Source organism: Argiope bruennichi, chromosome 1 (genome assembly GCF_947563725.1).
Source record: "Argiope bruennichi chromosome 1, qqArgBrue1.1, whole genome shotgun sequence".
Classification (NCBI taxonomy): Eukaryota; Metazoa; Arthropoda; class Arachnida; order Araneae; family Araneidae; genus Argiope; species Argiope bruennichi.
Genome location: NC_079151.1, coordinates 120,047,905 through 120,068,150, shown reverse-complemented (window position 1 = coordinate 120,068,150; position 20,246 = coordinate 120,047,905).

Below are 20,246 nucleotides of genomic sequence, written 5' to 3'. Positions count from 1 at the left end.
ATTTCAGTTCTGTGACACATTTTGGCTTTAATAGGTGGGAAAGTGGGGGGCGTCAAATATATTTGTTCGAATTCCTTCCCTATACTTGGAAAGGGATGAAAAAAAGGCTTAAGTACTCATTACGTACACAGCCTTTCACAAAATTTAAATTAACGCATAAATTTGTATGGAATTAAAATTAATATAACCGAAAAGATATTTTTTTTTCTTTTTGAATTTAAAGTGGTGTATAAATAATTTTATGCGATAATAGGAACTAAAATTGAGGAAAAATAGAATTTTATTCTAATTAAAAATATAATTTAAATATTATAAAACTTTTCTTTTGAGCATCTTCTACCCACGAATTAATTACGTGTCAAGTTTCATAGCTTAGTGGTCAGCGATGCACTCTTTAGACCGCTTAAAAGGTTGTATGACACATCATAGTAATATACAGATAACATCTATCATTATCATTTTAACATATTACCAGATTCGATTTTGTATTACCGCTTATTTCAATTCTAATTTTGTGGCTTGTTTCGTACTATAGTCAGACTCCAAAGACTTTATGATGGTCGGAATGGCTTAAACATTTGGAGGAGATTAGATTTTTAATTTAAATTCAAAATCCAAATTTGTTAAACAACTTATTAACATTTATTTAACTTTATATTTAACGTTATAATAAATCGTTGAATAATAGTAATAAAATATTTAAATTTCTTTTCTCTAAAAATATTTTAGATTGATATTTAACTAAAAGAATTCGATGATGAAATGTATTCATTTCATTTGAATATATTCCTAATGATACATTTTTATTTATTAAACGGGTTATACTTTGTAGAATGATCGTATTTTTTTTATTTTTTTATTTTTCATTTCGTAAATTGATTCGATTTTTTTTTCGTTCAATAGTTTATTAAATAATTTTATTTGGCTGCAAAGAATAGTTTAAATTATCTCTCATATTATTTATATTTTTTAATGCACTCGCATCTTTTTTTTACGCCTGTATTAACAGAAAAATGAAAACAAAGAATTAATTTCGATCCGAAGCATCTTTCGAAATATTTCATATAATGATAGAACAATTTTCTAATATTGCATAAAAATAGTGAGCAACAATTTATTTATTATATTTCTATAGTCTATGATTTTCGCTTTTCAAAAAGAAAAAAAAGCATTTAAATATATATACTTTTAAAGAATCATCCCCTTTAATTCATTCTGAAAGATGAAGTGAATGGATCGTGCTGCAGATATAATGGGTAAAGTCATCTTTGTTTAATTAATTAATTAATTCCCTGTAACAACTAATTACTTTAACTTAATAGGGTAATGCTATAATTCACTAAGTTTAAACATATGCATTGTTACAAAAAATAAATTTATTCAATAAATTATTATATATATATATATGTGTGTTCTAAAATATTCTCTTATTTCCTGATCCCATTCCACTTTTTCTACTTAATTAACTCAAGAGAAGCTTTGTACAATGCTTAGGTGGGCAATTCACACGCTCCGCGCGAAGTGATAGAAAATTGTCCCGTAAGCACATTCTTTTTAAAAAGATCCTCGTGTTTCCCTTGCTTGGGTCAGCGCATGTAGTGAAAATCCCTATCGAAATCTCAATGTATTTTAGCACTTTGAAGGAATATTTTCCCTATCAATATCTCACGTTATATAAGACCAGGGATAATTTATTTCTGTCTTCTCTTGCCTAACATGTTGCTGTGAGCGGACGTGCTTTGTCCGCGCCTCTTATAAATAAATCATGCCTGCCTCCCGGGAGAGAATAAAGCAAATTTTAAAATGTAAAGTCTCTTCACTGTCGCTAAAGCCGCCTTCTACTTCAAAAATTCAAAAATTAAATGCTTATATTATATTATATATATATATATATATATATATATATATATATATATATATATATATTATATATATATATATATATATATATATATATATGGGCACTGATTTTTACACTGAAAATTTTATTTTAAGATTTTAAACTTATAAAAATTTTTTGTATTCAAATAAATTATTGTAAAAATGTATCCGACTACATATTTATAATTGAACATTCAATAAGTTTTCATAGACTGATAAAGAATTACAGTATGATCGCTTTAATTTTAGAATTTTTTAGACTTTTCTTGTTATTTTCTATAATTTCACTAATTACCATTATGCCCATTTGAATTAATTACTTAATTTTATTTTTTGTATTTTTCTAATAGATGCATTTGATTTCAGTATTTAACAAGCCAAGCAATCACGAATCTAATTTAATTATGTCACGTAAAAAATGAAATCATTTCATAAAGTTACATAAGATGTAAATGAACCTTATTGAATCAAATCAAATATGTAGGTTTATTTGCATTTTAATCTGATGAATTTTATTTCTAAGTTATCTACTTTTTGAAATCAAAGTAGAAAGAAAGAAACTTCTGTTACTGCATATAATATAAAATGTTAAACAATTAATGTATATAATAAATTGCAATGAATTTAATTTTGCCGTATTTACTTTAATACCAAAATACATTAATTTTAATATTTGCTAAATATTCATATTTAAATGTTTATATTAAAAATTATTTATACTTAATTATTTTAATATTTAAAGATCTTTTAATATTAAATGTTAAAAATTTGTAAGCAAACAATTTAAATTATTTTAAATAAATAGTGCTTTCCTCTCTTGTAATTTTTGAGAAACAAAAATATATAATTACTTTTATAATATCCAGAATATTTAACTTATAAAATTCAAAACTATAAAAGCAATCTGATGGTGAATTTTCGGAATGTAAATGTTATATTTAGTCTATTATTGCCTCTAATTTTATTACATCAAGGCAATGAACTACCATCGCTTCTTTAAAGTGTTTATTGATTGACGTTTTATCTGGAATAAGCAATTAAATTATCTGAAACAAAAATGTATCAAACTTCTCAACTCGACCAGCTTTACACATAGAAGAATGGAAACTCTTTGTTATAGGTGTTAGTTCGTCTAAAATATTTTTTTTCTAAATATTCCTGATAGTACCGAGAGGCTATATGTAAATAAGAACTTCATAAATTTATTAGCAGTGCATCTATTGGAAAGTATAGTTTTTCACAAAAAACAAAATTTTTCACGTGAAAGTCGATCTCCCATTAATGCCTTAGAAGACTCCCATTAATGCTTTAGAAGATAGGCATTTTGCTACGATTAGAGTTTACGCCATGTACCTAAAGAAAATAAAACGTAAAAGAAACAGATTATAGTCACTTTTTATTTTCTTGGATACGAAGTAGAGAGGATGCATTTTAATAGCCAATTAATTTTCTCAAATTTTTTTCGGATCTCTGAGGTTTTTTTTTTTTTGTTTGTTTTTTTTGGCATCATACCTGTCAATTTGTCTTTCTGTTAATTCAAAAACGCTTTCAGTTTAAGAGCAGAAATTTGGAATATGAAATTATGACTAAATTTGTAAATTTCGTTCAAATTTTGAACGAAACCTGTTCACAAATTGTCTGTATGACTTTTGTTACATCCCGATAACAACAACAAAATAAAAGCTAGCCAGATGAAATTCGGTGCACAGGTTTGGCACTTTTTGAATAAATAATTCGCCTACAGCACCTTTTAAAATATAAATAAATAAAATGCAAATAAATAATGAAAATACATATTTCTTCTTATTATTAAAAAATTGCACGAAATTTACGAACATTTGTTTCAATTTAACCATACAAAACATATCAATTGGTATTAAGAACTGAATTCCGTTCAAACACATTTTTAGAATTAGTTGAAAAACATTTTTAGATACATTATAATGTAATTATTGCTTTTAGGCCAATTTACCTACTCATTACAATACATCACATAGCTTTTATCATGATTTATAACTTAATATAAAAGATTATTAATAGTTATGCGCCATTTTTATTAGAATATTGTTTTACTATTTTATATGATTTTTAAGGTCAATTTCTGCAAAATTTAAATACCTCAAACTTTTGTCATTCTTATAAATTCAACAAGATTTCCTTAAAACTCTTATTTTGACTACATTAAGATCATAAAAAATGAATTTCATTTTTATACAACAAATTATGTCCGAGTATTTCATAGAATATACCCTGAAATCGTTATGCCTCTGTAGCATAATCCAAAATTTTTCATTTCATCAATAAAGTTAGACAACGCCTGAATGTGATATCTAAACTCATTTTATCCGCTCCTAAGGTTTAGGTAGAGTGATTCATTTCTTTTTATATCACTGGACCTATTATGTCTTAATATCATCTTTAGAGGTTTTATGAAGATCTTAAAAATGAAATGAAAAAGGAATACAAAAAAAAAATCGATTTGTAAAACAAAACAATGTATTTTTTAATTATCATAATATAAAAAGGTTTTTGGAATATGGAAGTATTTTTAAGATATAAGAGTATATTATATAAAGCAGCGATAAATATTTTATTATTTTTTATAATAAAACCACTCTCTAATGTTTTTCTCACGTCTGCGAAAGTTAATATTTATCCGTTTCTTTAATTGTAGACATTTAAATCCTCAGTAAAATAATTTTCCAAAATGGTGAAATATATTTCCAATTTTTGATAAATTTTTCTTTTTCTTTGATAAATTTTTCTTTTTCTTTGATAAATTTTTCTTTTTCTTCAACAGTCCTTCAATTATACGGAACAATTTAATCTCTCAAGATATAAATAGCCCAGATATCGTACACTCCTTTCGTTTTACCAAAAATTCTATTCTTCGAGAACTTTTAAAACACCATCAGACGTCTCTTCTCATTCTTCGAGTTCTAACAGCTCCTGAAAAAGTAATCGAAATCGTTTAATCTCCATTTTTGATTTCTTAAGAACACCCCCTTCCCAGCTCTTCCTTGTCTATTATCGTCTGCCGTTTCCGCTTAGAATGAGTTTTCCCGCCCTTGCTGACGATGTTCCTCCATTGTCGTCTGCACTGTCGCTTGCACAGATCTCTGTTCGAACGTCGGCGGCATTCCAAAGAAAAAAAGAACAAATCTTGCCTTTTATTATTATCATTACTTCCTCTCACCCTTCGTTCTTGTCATCCCTCAATTCGCTGACTGGAAGATTTTTCCACAAAGACGTTAATGACGAGTGACTGCCCCTCTGTGCTTGATGAATTAAAGTGAAAAGAACTGTAGACCAAAAGATTATGTACATTAATGAATTCGTAAATGGATGTTACTGCTTTAGTTGCCACTGTGAGATGCATGAATGGTTAGATTCTTTTAAGATTAGACTGTTCTTTTACCAGTTGTTATAAACACGAAATGGAATTATATGCGTTAAGATCATCTGAGCGTCTAACCAATTATTGTAAAGATGAAATGGAATTATATGTGTTTAAATCATTCTGATCTTAAGATTAATTGTTTTAAAAGCTCCCATTTATTCTTTGTGAATATTTAAAAGGAAATATGCGATGAAATATCTCTAAATTATTCCAGAATTATTCTTTATCCTTTTTAATTACTTACAAGCCAAGCTAAAGTAACTGGCCATGTGAAATGAAAAGGTTCTAGATAGGTAAGAATTTTGAATAATGTATCTTTAATTAGTGTATTTTATTTTTAAAATTTCTTACTTCATATTATTTGTTAGTCTAAAATTATGTCGTTATTCTTTATTACTTTCCATTAAAAATAATATAATCAATTTGTATATACAAAATTGAAAATTCGTTTTCTCGAACCTTATATATTCCCACACTTCATGATAGATTCAAATGAAATTTCGAACATATCTATCTAGATATATTAACTGCTCTATTAAATGTTTGGTTTCCATTTCATACATTTTTTATAATGACATCGTTTTCATTGCCATTCTATTTTTCTCTAAATTTTAATAATTTTTCGAATTTAATTTAAATATAATTTTTTTATAATATCCATAAATAATCATCGTTGAAAAAAATTCGAATTTTAAGATGGTATAAAGTATTTTTTGAAATAAATTTTTTTCGATGCCACTGCGTTAAAACAGCAAAATTGCAATTGAATAATTCAACCTTTCGCTTTAATTGTTAATATTGTTACAAAATTTTTCTACAAATACCGTCAATCAATCGTAATAATGCAGCGCATTTAATCCCTACTTCAGCAGCTTGCTTGCTGTCTAAACCTTTCCAATCTGTTACTTGTCGGCGACTCCGACTACTCTCACACACGACTTCCCTGCAGCTTCAGAGTGCCTGTCTTTTATAATTCCGGGAGGCGGGGCTAGAATCTTCCAGATTAATCAGGGCGTATCTGAGTGTATTTCGGTTCTTAGTGGATGGATCGTGAAAGTTCTCGAATTTTCCAGTATTACTTATTTAGTCGCCAAATTCGTCACCAAGTCGCCAAATGGTCGCCAACCTCTGAGGTCACTGACGCGGTACCGGCTCAGCACGCACAGAACAGATCTTACAACGGTTTTTCCCAAGATGACACTATTCGTGCCGGGTAGCAAAATTACAGATTTGTAACAATATAACTTCTTTCTTTAATTGATTGAATATGTAATTTACTTTTTCATGTTGCTTAGTTAATAATATTTGTTCTCTTACTTTAAATAGAAAATGCATAAAATTCGGGTGAATTTCAGCTTAGTTGTGTAGTAGGCGGTATGAAACATATATATACATGCATTTATATGTAGCGAAATATTTTTTCTATATTAAAATTAACGAATATCTTCAACTGAGATAGGCATCAAGAAGTTAATTATTTCTGCTACATTGGTTATAGTATCTGATTTCATTGAATATTACTAACTTTCATTAAGTTTAGCCTCGTATTCTCTTTGGTATGCGTGATAAATAAAAAATGGAAAATATTGTTACGAAATTTCCGGGTTCGTTTGGATAGTGGGGGTTATATGGTGTGGAGAAGGCTCAATCAGCAGGCGACAGTAGAAAATAAAACAACGACATTTATTTACACGAAGACACACAGAACAGCCCAAAGACGACAACTATTTACAGCACAGAAGACTATTATCTTCAGCCGAGACGTGCAGCATACAACCAGACTCTACTGCAGACAGTAGCACACAGCTTAGCTCAGCACTAGCTTCACTCCGTCGCTGCTCCGCTTATCTCTGGAAGGGCAGTTCTTTACCGTCGATTCCGACTTCTCTCTCGCGCGCTTCCGACTACGACTAGAATTCACCACCGGTTCACGACTACTCTTCTCTGTCGCTTCAGAATACGACTCTCAATTCACGATGACGATTCTGGTTCACTCTCCCTCCCCGGCAGTATATTATTTTTTTATTTAAATACTATCCCCCTATGGCGAATCGTTAATTTGCTCAGAATATTTGTTAAGTTGAACAACAATTAAACAGTGCAAAAACTAGAATTCCATAATTGTGTGACGAAAGTGTTTAAAAGCATCAAATTGTAGCAAATATTAAAGCCATCTTAGTTTAATACCCTTTCATCTGTTCTAGTTTTCGTGTACATAAACCTTCCTGATACAGTAAAGTTCCATGATATCATACAGCTTACAAAATAAATGGTTACAAAGTGAAAAGAAAAAATAAAATAATTTCTTTTCAAAATGTCTTAATCATTTGTGACAATTTTGCGACAATATGTCCAGTTCTTTACCGTCGATTCCGACTACCACTGTTTCAAGACGACCCGGTAGCTGCAGGCTGCTCCTTTTTTAGGTCTCAGGAGGGGGGGGGGCTAGAAGCCTCTCAACCAATCAGGAACGTTCGAGGCGTATCTCGGTTCCTACTGGACGGATCGGGAAAATTTTCGATGTTTCGGGTATAATCTATCTTGGAGCCAAAGTCGCCAAGTTTGTCGCCAAGCTCTGGGACTTCCTATGGAACCAATTATACTGGAAATCCGCATCACAGATTCGTAACAATATGTTGTATTTTTCCTTTTTAAGGTTTTAGTATAGGTGAAACAAAGTTTTCAATTCCTCCAACCTACATGTCATTTTCCCCTCAAATATTGAAAGATCCTAGTGTAGGTTTTTCTACATTATGGATCTAATATTGAAATCAAGGACCATCATAAAAAGGAACACAATGATTTTATTTTATTAATTTCCTTATTTAAATCATTTAAAACTTTATTCAGTGGAAGTTCATCATATAATAGCTTATCAAAAATAAAAATGCCTATGGTATGAAATAATGTAAAATGATAATGATTTTGAGAAGGTTTAATTCCTTAATTGGTTTGCCTATATATTCTATTTGAATCAAATTATCATTTCCCATAATTTATAAACTGAAATCAAATCGCTCAAACTCTATAAATTCGTAAAAAATATCAATTCACAAATTGTCAGGTAATTTATGGAATCGTTATTGAATCAGTAATGTTAAACTTAACTGAATCAGTAAACGTAATTGAATCAATGATAATCAGTGAACTTAATTGAATCAGTGTGATCAGTAAACTTAATTAAATTAACAACGACACCTTCCCGATGGAAACGGTGTCATCTAATTAGGTAATAAAAAAGACAAAATATTAAAAGGATTAGCTCATATTTTATTCCTTTGAGTGTTTAACAGATTCGATTTAACACAGTATAAAAGAAAAAAATTATAAAACAGAAAAAATTTGACAAACTTTTAATAATCCAAAAAATTTCTGTTTTTAGCTAATATTTTTTCAACAATTTATATGTTACAGCTCAAGTGCATTTGAAACTATTAGTTAATTACTAACATCCTTCACGATATTATTTAATAATTGCAAACCAAAAGCATCCAAGATGTGATTCTTCTTTTCGAATGAGATTAAATATGTATGACTGTATGCAAATATTATATAACTATTGAAAATAGCATAATATTTTGAATACAGATCAGTAAATCGAATAAATTGAATACAGATCAATACAGATTTCCACTTATGAAAAAAAAAATCGCTTTCGATATAAAGATAACTACTCTAAACTGACTGAAACAGAGTTAAAAGTTAGACCAAGCCAAAACATAACAGTATTATATTTTTACTTTTTGGTATACAAAGTATATAAAATGCAAAGTTGGATATAATTGTCAAAAAATTCGAATTGGCATTTCAGATGAATGTTCCTGTTTTGCATCTCCATCAATCCATGAAGCACATTTTCGAAAATACGTTTCTGTCTATGAACAGATTAACTCAAAACCGCTTTGCGCTTGAAACATGAAATTTGGTATATGGTATTACACCCAATTTATCGAATTTCGATGACATTTTATATGAAATCCACTTAGAAAAGTCTGTCTATTCGGTTGCCCAAGTACAAGAACGCAAGATAACCACAAAACTTAAAGAATCGGATAGACAAAATTAGAACACTAATTTATTATCTAAAATATTGATTCTTATATAATTTTGAACCAAACCTGTCCAAGGATTGAACAACTGCCAGTTTGTAATTCTACATACAATTAAATGCAATAATTCAAAAACATAGATAAATGAAATTTGGTATGTGATCTTGTCACTACGATTGTAGTTTAATGTCAAATTTTTATTCCAATCATTTTGAAAAATTTGCCTAAAATACATATACGATTTTCGAGTATTTATGTATTAATCGCATATCAGGAATTCATCGTCTGATAGACTCAGTAAAAGTTCTAGATCGACGCCAAATATTTATATTTCGTAACTATTTTTCGCCAGGTCATGCAAGACATTTGCGGCCCTAAGCCAAAGTTCACAATTTAATGTGGGCGGAAAGGCAATCATGACACCTTTATTTGAGACTATGCTAGAAGTTTAAGGGAGACCACCTTATCGCTGGTTATCTTTATATAGCCGCTCATTATAATTGTTACAGCTGATTGTTTTCAATTCTGTTATGACATTTCATTCTTCTTTCGAATGAACTTTATAATTTTGATATGTTAACCACCAAGGTAAAGAATCATCAGCTGAGCGAATCCTCAGGGTCAATTACTAGTAAGGGGGTTTTCTACATACCCAACATTTGTTTGGTCTGGTACACAGGAATTTTGCCCCGACTGGCCACTACATCATTCGGCGAGAATGGTCAGATGTCAAAACCACTTCTTGAATCATCACTCTTTCTTAATATCCTATATTATGGTTTCTTTAACCCTTTCTAGGGTCATGGGAAGTATGCTTCCCACCAAATTTATCAATCCTTGTATGAAATTATGTAGGTTGGCATAAGTTCTGACACACTTTTTTAGAAAGACAGAAACTTAGATGCTTCAGTTCTTTATCTCACACAAAATGATGTGTCTTGATTTGTTACTTAATTATTAATTAACCAAATTAATTAAATAAATAAATTTATCTAATAAGCTAAATGAATCCCTTTTCTTATTCTAATTTCAAGCCTAAAAATATTTTAACATAATATGACTAGAAACAAATGGCCCTTAAAAGGGTTAAAGCGAATGTTACGTTTGATGGGTTCTTTCTACTTCACTCAAGACTTTGCAATTAGTTCCGAGGTGAGCTGGTAGTAAGGTCTCGATTACGGTGCTGGAAAACTCCCGGTTCAACCCTGATTCCACCTAAGAATATCCAAGTAATCGATTTTGGTGCACGTTAAATTTGTTGGGACCAAATGTCCTCCCGTTGATGTGTTGCGAAAGTTGGGAGAGACTTAACTCTTACAAAAAAACCTTTTACGATTCGTGATCAAATGCCAGACAGTATTCACTATCACACAATAAAAATCTTATTTATATATACATCACGATTAAATTGAATAGATCAACAACATTAGTGATTCTGAATAAAAATAAAAATTTCATTTCTTAAATGGAGTAGAGAGATAAAATATAAAAATAACATTAAAGACAAACCGACTTTCAAAAATACCTTCGAAATTATCTAACAAATTGTATGCTTTCTTGTTGATCCCTTTTTATTACGCATACCTGCTATTTTATTTTCTTTTCAGAATAAATAAATTATATCATTACATATTTGCTTCAGATAGTTTATTTTTACATTAGATTTAAGTTCGACAACAAAACTGACATCCAATATCACTAAATACTAGAAATGTCCAAAATTGTATACATTATCCTTCACCTCAGACATTTCACTTAGAAGAAATTACCCAAAGATATTTCAATCGAATACCCTGGGAATGCTATAAGATAACAGAAAAGAACATCACCGACACGGATAACCACTCACCATCATCCCTCACCTACAACAATACCTACCAAAACTCCTTCCAGATATCGACACACTGGAATTGGCCATTGAGAATCCTGGCGCAGCAATATCGTCTAGAAAAAGTGCACCTATTCCACAAGGAAGTGCACAATCCCGTGTCCCGAAAAGGATTATGGGAGAACGTCAATGGTTCACTTCCAAACAGCATCACCCCCTTCGATGAGCAAATAGTTAGGACTTAATTGGATGAAGTGGATGGAAACACTACTTAAGGGCTTAGAGATTCGGCCCGGTAATGAACTGAGAGACCTATAAAAGGGTTAGGGTCCCACCGTTGATTGGCCCAGGCAGAGGAGTCAGAAAAATTTCAAGCGAACCGTGAAGCTAAAAACTGAAACTTCGTTGCTATTGATGTAATTATTTATCGACCCTCCCGACAAGAACAGCAGAACAGGAGTGGGGAGGGGCGGATTCTAGAATTTTATTTTAAGGGAAGAATATCTCAGATGGGGGTGGTAATTGGAACATGCGTTTTGTGGCAATGTTGGGTGGATTATGCAAAGATTCAATTTAGTCCATTTATATGATAAATAATTTATACGATCCATTTATAATTTAAGGTCCATTTATACGATCGATCCATATAGGATAAATAAGCTATAAATTGGAAAGTTTTAAAAAAGACTTCTAATTACACGTTTTTATTTAGATTCATTTCGTTCATATTTGTAAATTTCATGTCTCTCAAGATTAAATCTTGTAATAGATTTTTCAGCTTTAATATATGCACTAAGTTTCTGAAATTTTAAATAAATGTGTATTTCTTATGATAATACAATATTTAAAAATTCTTAGAACTAAGTTAAATTAGGAATTTTAATTAGATGTTGTCATAATATTTATAATTATGAATGACAAAATATATTTAATATTAAAAGTTAAACTATTTTTTTAATCAAATCTGTAGTGGATAAATATAAATCTTAAAAAGATGAGGTTCTAAAACTATATTATAAGGAATTTAAGCTACATTAAATATCATAAAAAAGGAAATTCCTGAAAACTTATGAATATAATAAATATAATTTAAATTTATATTTATTTAGAAAATCTTGTTTTGTAACTTCACTTTTACGAATTGGTTTTTACACACATTTCTTCCATGATGCAAATTATTTCTATATTTTATTCAGCATCAATCCAAAATATAGTTGTTTTATAATACTTAAGAATTCATTAATGGGGAAATTAATCTAAATTTAATCTAAATCAACATTCTAGAAACTTTTTTATAAATAAATTACATATCAATATATTTATAACGGAAGTTATTATTCTTCAGCAAATAGTTCTTTTATTAAAAGCAAATTATTCGCATTCATTATTAAACCTTTCAAATTATTTCATGATAAATTTAATTTAAATCATTTTAAAATAGGCATCGCAACCATTAATGGATATAATAAATGTGGACCCGATACAGAATTCCAGAGTTTAGTAGGATTGAATGATATAGTATCAGCCTGATACTTTGTATCAGGTACTAAAAAAAAAAGGAATACAAAACTGAGCGAGAGATTAAGAACATCAGTATTCGTTGTGTACATACATATTTTTGGACCGTCCTGTCTCGGAAATGCTATAAGTATGTGTAATGTTGTTGTAACTAAATATATGTGTAAGTATTTGTTGTCTTATGTACTCGTTATATATGTGTAAGTACTCGTTGTAAATATATGTTTACTATTCGTTGTCTAAATATATGTTTACTAAATATATGTTTATTAAATATATGTTTACTAAATATATGTTTACTAAATATATGTTTACTAAATATATGTTTACTAAATATATGTTTACTAAATATATGTTTACTAAATATATGTTTACTAAATATATGTTTACGTCTTGTTGCAGTTACTCGTTGTCTTATGTTCTCGTTATGTAAATATATGTGTACGTAATCGTTGTCTTATGTTCTCGTTATGTAAATATATGTGTACGTACTCGTTGTCTTATGTACTCGTTGTGTATATATATATATATTTAGACCTCACTCATAACAATCTATGTAATTAGTTAGCCATCCAATCTGCAATGCTATAAGCACGCTTGATGTTGCTGTAACTAAACATATGTGTAAGTAAGTACTCGTTGTCTTATGCACTTGTTATATATGTGTAAGTACTCGTTATCTTATGCACTCGTTATATATGTGTAAGTACTCGTTATCTTATGCACTCATTATAAATATATGTTTATTACTTGTTACAATTACTCGTTGTCGTATGTACTCGTAGTGTACATATATTTTTGGACCCCACTGATACAAATTTATTTAATTAGTTCGCCGTAGTGTCTCGGCATTGCTGTGAGCATGCGTGATGTTGTTGTAACTAAATATATTTCGTCTCCAGGTCATTACTGCCCTTTACCCCCTATAACTGGAAACATCCGTCCCGTTTATTGCCACGCTATTACTCTATTCACCTGTTAAGTCAGGAGGTTAAGAAACTTGAATTCAAGAATTAATGTCACTCTCTTCGAATCGGTAAATCGATATACATCTCAAAAAATCTCCAACGGCTCCTATACTGACTGCATCAACAAAGTCTTTATTTTCCTCTTCTCATCCATTAGTCAATCACTGGCAAAACCAAGGCCATTAGCGTGTCGTTATTACATCTTTAAAAAAAAGGAAATCCTTTTTGGAATCCTATTTATATCAGACCAACTACAAGTCTTAACTTATATGCGAAAATTGATACCCGTCCAATACCCGACTTCATTTTAATGTCTGAACTCGAAGATTCGACAAAATCTTGAGATTGAGTTCTTCGACCATTACAATATTTTCTCTTTGTATACTCCGTATACTAGAAAATAGGAATGCATGAAATAATATGTTTTCTAATTTTAATATGATTTAAATAATTAAAATTATTATAAGAGATTCTAAACATGTATATTTGAAAAATTCACTAAAATTACAGAGAACTCAGCACAGAAATAAAATTAGCAACAGTAGAAGATAATTTTTAGCATTTTAAAGAGTCTTAAAATAATAGATTAAACAAGAAAGAAAAACAACAAAAATTAAACCTGTAAAAACGAGCATCAAAACAATCGTAAACAAATGAAATCTACGATCGCAAATTTCAAGTTATCTTGTGAGAACAATATTATTTTTAAGACATTATTTGGCTTAATTAATTTAAGTCGTTAACCAGTTTCAAATAATCACGAGGCATTTCTATCGGTCTCTCTCCCTCTCTCTCTCTCTCTCTCTCTTTTTTTTTAACTTTCATTTTTTTTTTTAACTTTCAATTTTTCTAGCTGGCAAACAAAATTTTGGAACTCGTCCGATTTTGAGATGAAAAAAAACTCCATCATTTTTCTAAATATCAACGCATGCGTAATGTAATAGTCTCTTGATTGTTTCAAATCGGTTTAAACTGGTTAATGACTTAAATTAAGAAAATTCGTAGGAATTCAGAGAAGGAATAATTTGGAAATCAAGTTGTAACTTTAGTTGATGATAAATCGCCAAATGTGACAACCTTCTTCATATTTTCTAATAACCCTAAAAGCGAAAAATTGATGCCTCAAAAGCGATAAATCGCCAATTTGTTTCCTACGCATTTTGAGGGCTCAACAATTTGTTGCCTACGCATTTTAAGGTTTCAAAAAACTCAAACCGAAACCACATCGTGTTTTCACATGATAAAAAATGTCAGGTATGTATTAATTTTCTCTGAGTCTAATAACGAAATATAGTTTTAGTTTTTAATTCTATTAGTTTTAAATAAAAAATTTAACAACAGTTTTGAAAACTCTTTCTTAGTGAGCATACACTACCCAAGAATGAGCCACATACTAAATGTTGTAGATCTAGTCGAGTGGTGCGATATTTTGAACATTTCGAACTAAAATATATTAAAGATGCCTCATGACGTATAGCCTAAACATGACATGAAATTTACATATAGGATTAGGCTAAATTTATAGATAGAGTGTCAGGCTTTAAATATTTTCATCTCAAAAATAAGTATGGTATTTTTCCTACGAAAATCGAATTTCGATGTTGAGAATATGTGAAATTGAACAAAATTAAAAGAAAATGGAAATCCTGAATGAAAAATCAGAATCCCAATAAGTTATGATTAATTTAAAAGTCAAAAACGATATTTGTTCAAGGATTAAAGGCAAGAAAAAATATCTAAACATTCACAAATAAATTTTTTAAACATATTGGACAAAATTTAGATTAAAAGCAAATTTTACGAAATATTGAATATGATGTTGTTGTCTTGTCCAGCAGTGCAATAGGATTAGATCTGTCCAAAAGTGTCTAAACGGCTGGAAGAGGGAGGATGCCAGAGCATCCGGGGAATTTGGACTTTTGCCTGTTGCTCCGCGGAAGGTATTTTATTTCCCTTCTACCGCCAAAAGGAAAAACCAATGGAGGCATTCCCCAATGAACCTGGGGACGCGCCCTCTAGGGGTTACAGGCTCCCCCGAGGGTTTGAATGTGATAAATGACAGCATTAACTTTATTTGTAAATTATTTGATTTTCAGGTATAGAATTAATTATCTATACAACTACCCTGGTGTGCAAAACTTAAGCACCAATGCAAATTTTAAGCACGTAGCTGGGAAATTGCTGAAAAGGATTATTGCAATCACTACAATGAACACACAATTCAGTAGAAAGGTGATACATATACCGTTTAGAATAATGTTAGGAGCACAAAAACTGGACATCTCATCAATGGAGTCGTGTCCTCTTTATGGATGAGAGTCGTTTCAGTGCACAAGTTATTCTCTAGTTAATTTAGAAAAAGGTCGGAACACAGTTTCATCCCAGTAACATCATGGAAAGAGACCGATAGGATGTTCCTGGAGTTGTTGTCGTGGAAGCATTATGCTGAAAGGACGGACTAAGTTCCATGTTTTCGACAGAGGTTCTATAACTGGAGATCGCTATTGTAAGGAAGTGATCGTTCTCTATGTGCGTCTGTTCCGAGTTGCTATGAGACCAGACATCGTTTTTATGGATGACAATACACGGCCACACCTGACTGCTAATGTTGAATAGCTACTGGAAAGGGAAGATATCACTCGAATGGATTGGCCAGCATTCTCTCCTGATTTAAATCTCATAGAACATGTATGGGATGTTTTCGAAAGACGCCTTGAGGCACGATTACATGTTCCGGGGAACACACAAAACCTGAAACAGATGCTGATTGAGCAATGGACATTCTTACCTCAAGAATTGTTAGACAATCTGGTGCTGAGTATGGAGAGACTGTGCGAAGCAACCATTGCAGTAAGGGGAGGGCATATTCCATATTAAGGAATATCTGTCTAGTGCTCTTCGTCTAGGAAAGACAATCATGTGTAGCGACACAATGAGTTCCATAAAGTTTTTTTTTGTTTGTTTGATACCATACGATATGCATTGTATTCATTTTTGTGGAACTATGCTTTCGCCATCGTTTAAGTACAACATGCTGTCTCTCATTTCTGAATTTCATGTCTCTCAGATGATTTCTCGTGGAGTTATGGTAAAAAAAAAGTACCTGTTGCTTAAGTTTTGCACATCAATATATATTTAAATAGCTATGGAATACCTATAATCAATATACCTTTATACCTATAATCCTCTTAAGACTACTTTTAAATATATTTTCAAAAAATTATTTCGTTTAAAATTTATTTTTAAAATAGTATTTTAAATCTTTACTGTTTTCATTTAGGTAGATTCCTGTAGGAAGACTATCTATGCAATGGTTTGCATGATTAAATTTTGGAGAAAAAAATTTCAGATCTTCACCGTTAATGGTACCTAGAACTCAAAACCACCCTTCGTTCTTATATGTATATTATATATAAATATAATGCTTCATCCATGTTTTCTTCTGAACAGGATAACTAGAGTAATCTTGTTTGGACTTTAACTGGCTTGGAATATGTTGTTAGAAATGCAAAAATCTCGGACGAGTTTATAAATAGCCCATTTAGCTCATAGGGGGTGGAAATGGTAGGAGCTTCAAATTTTCATTCGGCTACAATTTTCTTAATATTGAAGATAAAAAAATTAGCGTCTCATTAAGACGAACAAATGTATTTAAAATTTTCGATAACTGCAATATCTTAGAAGTTAGAGACTGAAAAGTGATTTCCACTTTCTTATTTTGACTATTTCTAACATCAACAATTTATGTTACTAGGTAATAACTCAAATGTAAACGAATCTAATTTTGCCTTCCAGCTTGCCAAGAAGAATATTTTTTTTTAATGTCTCACTGTAATCTTGACATACGGGAATAAAAATGCTAAGAATCTAATTTTTTTTGTAAAAATATAAAGTTTATATTGATTTAATTTCATATAAATATTATAATATACATAATATATTTGTATCCCATTTGAAATAAAATTCAATAAACATCAAACTAATATAAGGTGAAAAATTCTTCTAAAAAATACAGCGTTATCTTAGTAACGCTTTTTTTTCAAAATAAATAATTTATAATTATTTTTATAATTAGTTATAATTTATAATTAGTTATAGTTATTAGTTATAATCCTTTATTATGATTATTATTTATAATTAGTCTTTTCAATAATTAAATAAAATATATTAAAAAGACTAAAATGTAATATATGCTTGAGAACTTTAAAAAGTATTTTGAATTAGAATATCATCATAAAAAAATAATGAGCAAAAGTAAATAAATTTGAAGTAAAATTCTATGGGTTAAAAGCAAGTTCCTGGTTTGAAAATCTCAAGATCAATTAAAAGTGTATCTTAACGAATTTATTATTCCAAATATTAATAAAAATAAAATATTTAATTCATTTTTCTTATAAGGGACAGATTTTCAATAATTTAATTTTTATTTGCAAGCAGTTGACTTTAAATGAAACTTTGTCAATAGTTTCAATTTCTATAATATAGTAAAAAAAGCGATGTTCAAATTCATTTATACAAATGATTTCTTGTAACAATTTTTTTTCTACAAATATAGAAATTGTTAAATTCTGGATCTTTGGTATTCAATGCAAGTTAAAAATGCAGCGAGTGAAAAATTTTTTTTTTCAAAATTTTGCGCATGAGAATATTATACTTTGCAGCATATTTAAACAAACTGTTTGAATATTTTCGACGTTTATTTATCACCTCTGAAATCAAAATGTGACATGTTGCTACAATTTTAAAATCAAGATCACAAATTAAATTTCATTGATCGAAATTCTTGCATTTTTGAGTCATTCCTTTTTACATGCATGCGAATATACAGAAGACAGATTGCTAACCACAAGTCAGACGGAATATGCATTCAAAATTGAATGTATATCTACAATTTAAATGCTAAAGCGCTATACTGGGTTGCATTGATCTAACTTATTACGTTTTGCGGTTATCGAGTTCAGTTGTACGTGGTCAGACAGACAGGCAAATTATTTTTTTAGTTGATATCATTCAAGTCTTTATTGAAATCTTCAGATTAAGAGTAAAGAATATATACCAATTCCAACCCAATAAATAAATCGTTTTTGTGTCATCGTGTTCACAGACAGATCGAATTCCAAAAATATGTTTTTTGGGCTCAAGGGGGTCTAAAACTCGAAGATTCGTCAAAATTTTAAGATTGAATTTTCTGACGGTTACATTTGCATCTCTTTATATATACGAGGCATGATGTATGAGAAAATAAATTATTTTTTTTTTGAATTTTTTTTTCATGCGATTAAAGCTTATTCAAAAATTTTATGGGATTAGCAGGTGCAAATAATCGAGAATTCGTCGTACTTTATACAATGGAAGAAAACACAGAATCTTTTACATTTCATCTATTTATTTTTGTGCAATCAGATCTCTGGAAACGATACCATTTCATTCATATATTTCTGAAGAGTATCATCATAAATACGTTATTACAAAAACAGGGTCACCCGATCCCTGAAAGCACTTTCACGGCTGGAATTCCAACAGGGTGCATTACTTTCTTTCCCCCAGACGCCCGTGGATAATTTCTAATCCTTTGTTAAGAGAGACAGGTCATTCGGCAAGACGAGAAGCCGACGTAATAAAGCCATAAAAAGGTTTGCTTCGGTTATAAACCACGCTGCAAAGGAAAGGCCCACAGCAAATACAATTATCTTCAGTGGTGGAAAAGTGCATGTACAAAAAATATTTAATATGACAGGTTTCAATTACCGGTTACTGTTTTTTCTCTTACCTCTTTTCCATCAGTTGCAGGAAATGAAACGGTAAGTGGAAGCTGTGCGCTGGATGTACGAAATGCGAGTTTTTTTCTCTCTCCTAGCACAGGGTAACGCATTTTCATTGTATCATATAGTTTTTTTATTATTATTTTTTGTCCAAAGTAGCGATGGAAAGGATTTTTTTTCTTTGTGCAGGAAATGAGCGAAGTGCATTTTTGTTTCGAGTTATTAGTGCCTTTTCCGGTGGAAATCGGTTATTATCTGATGGGTTTGCTTTGGTGATTAATTGCTATTTGAGTTGGCACGGATGAGAAAATAATTTCTACCACTTTATTTCAAATGAATATTAGTACGTGGGCAGAGAAAAACCACAATTCTCTAAATTTATGTGGTATTCATAATTCATTGACCAGTATGTTACTGGATAGATGGACAACAATTACTTACAACAGTAGAATTATCTTTAACTTATCTAAGTATTACTTACAAAAGTATTGTTACAAAGTTTTTCTTCTACAAATACCGCCAATAAATCGTAATGACGCAGCACATTTAATTGCTAGTTCAGCAGCTTTCTTGCTGTCTAATCCTCCAGTTTCTCTACGTGTCGGCGACTCCGACTGCTCTCACACACGACTTCTGACGATACACACACTTCACTGCAGCTTCAGAGTGCCCGTCTTTTATAGTTCCGGGAGGAGGGGCTATAATCTTCAGACCAATCAGGGCGTATCTGAATGTATCTTGGTTCCTACTGGATGGATCGTGAAACTTCTCAAACTTTCCAGTATGATCCATTTAGTCGCCAAACTCGCCAAATTCGTCGTCAAGTCGCCAAATGGTCGC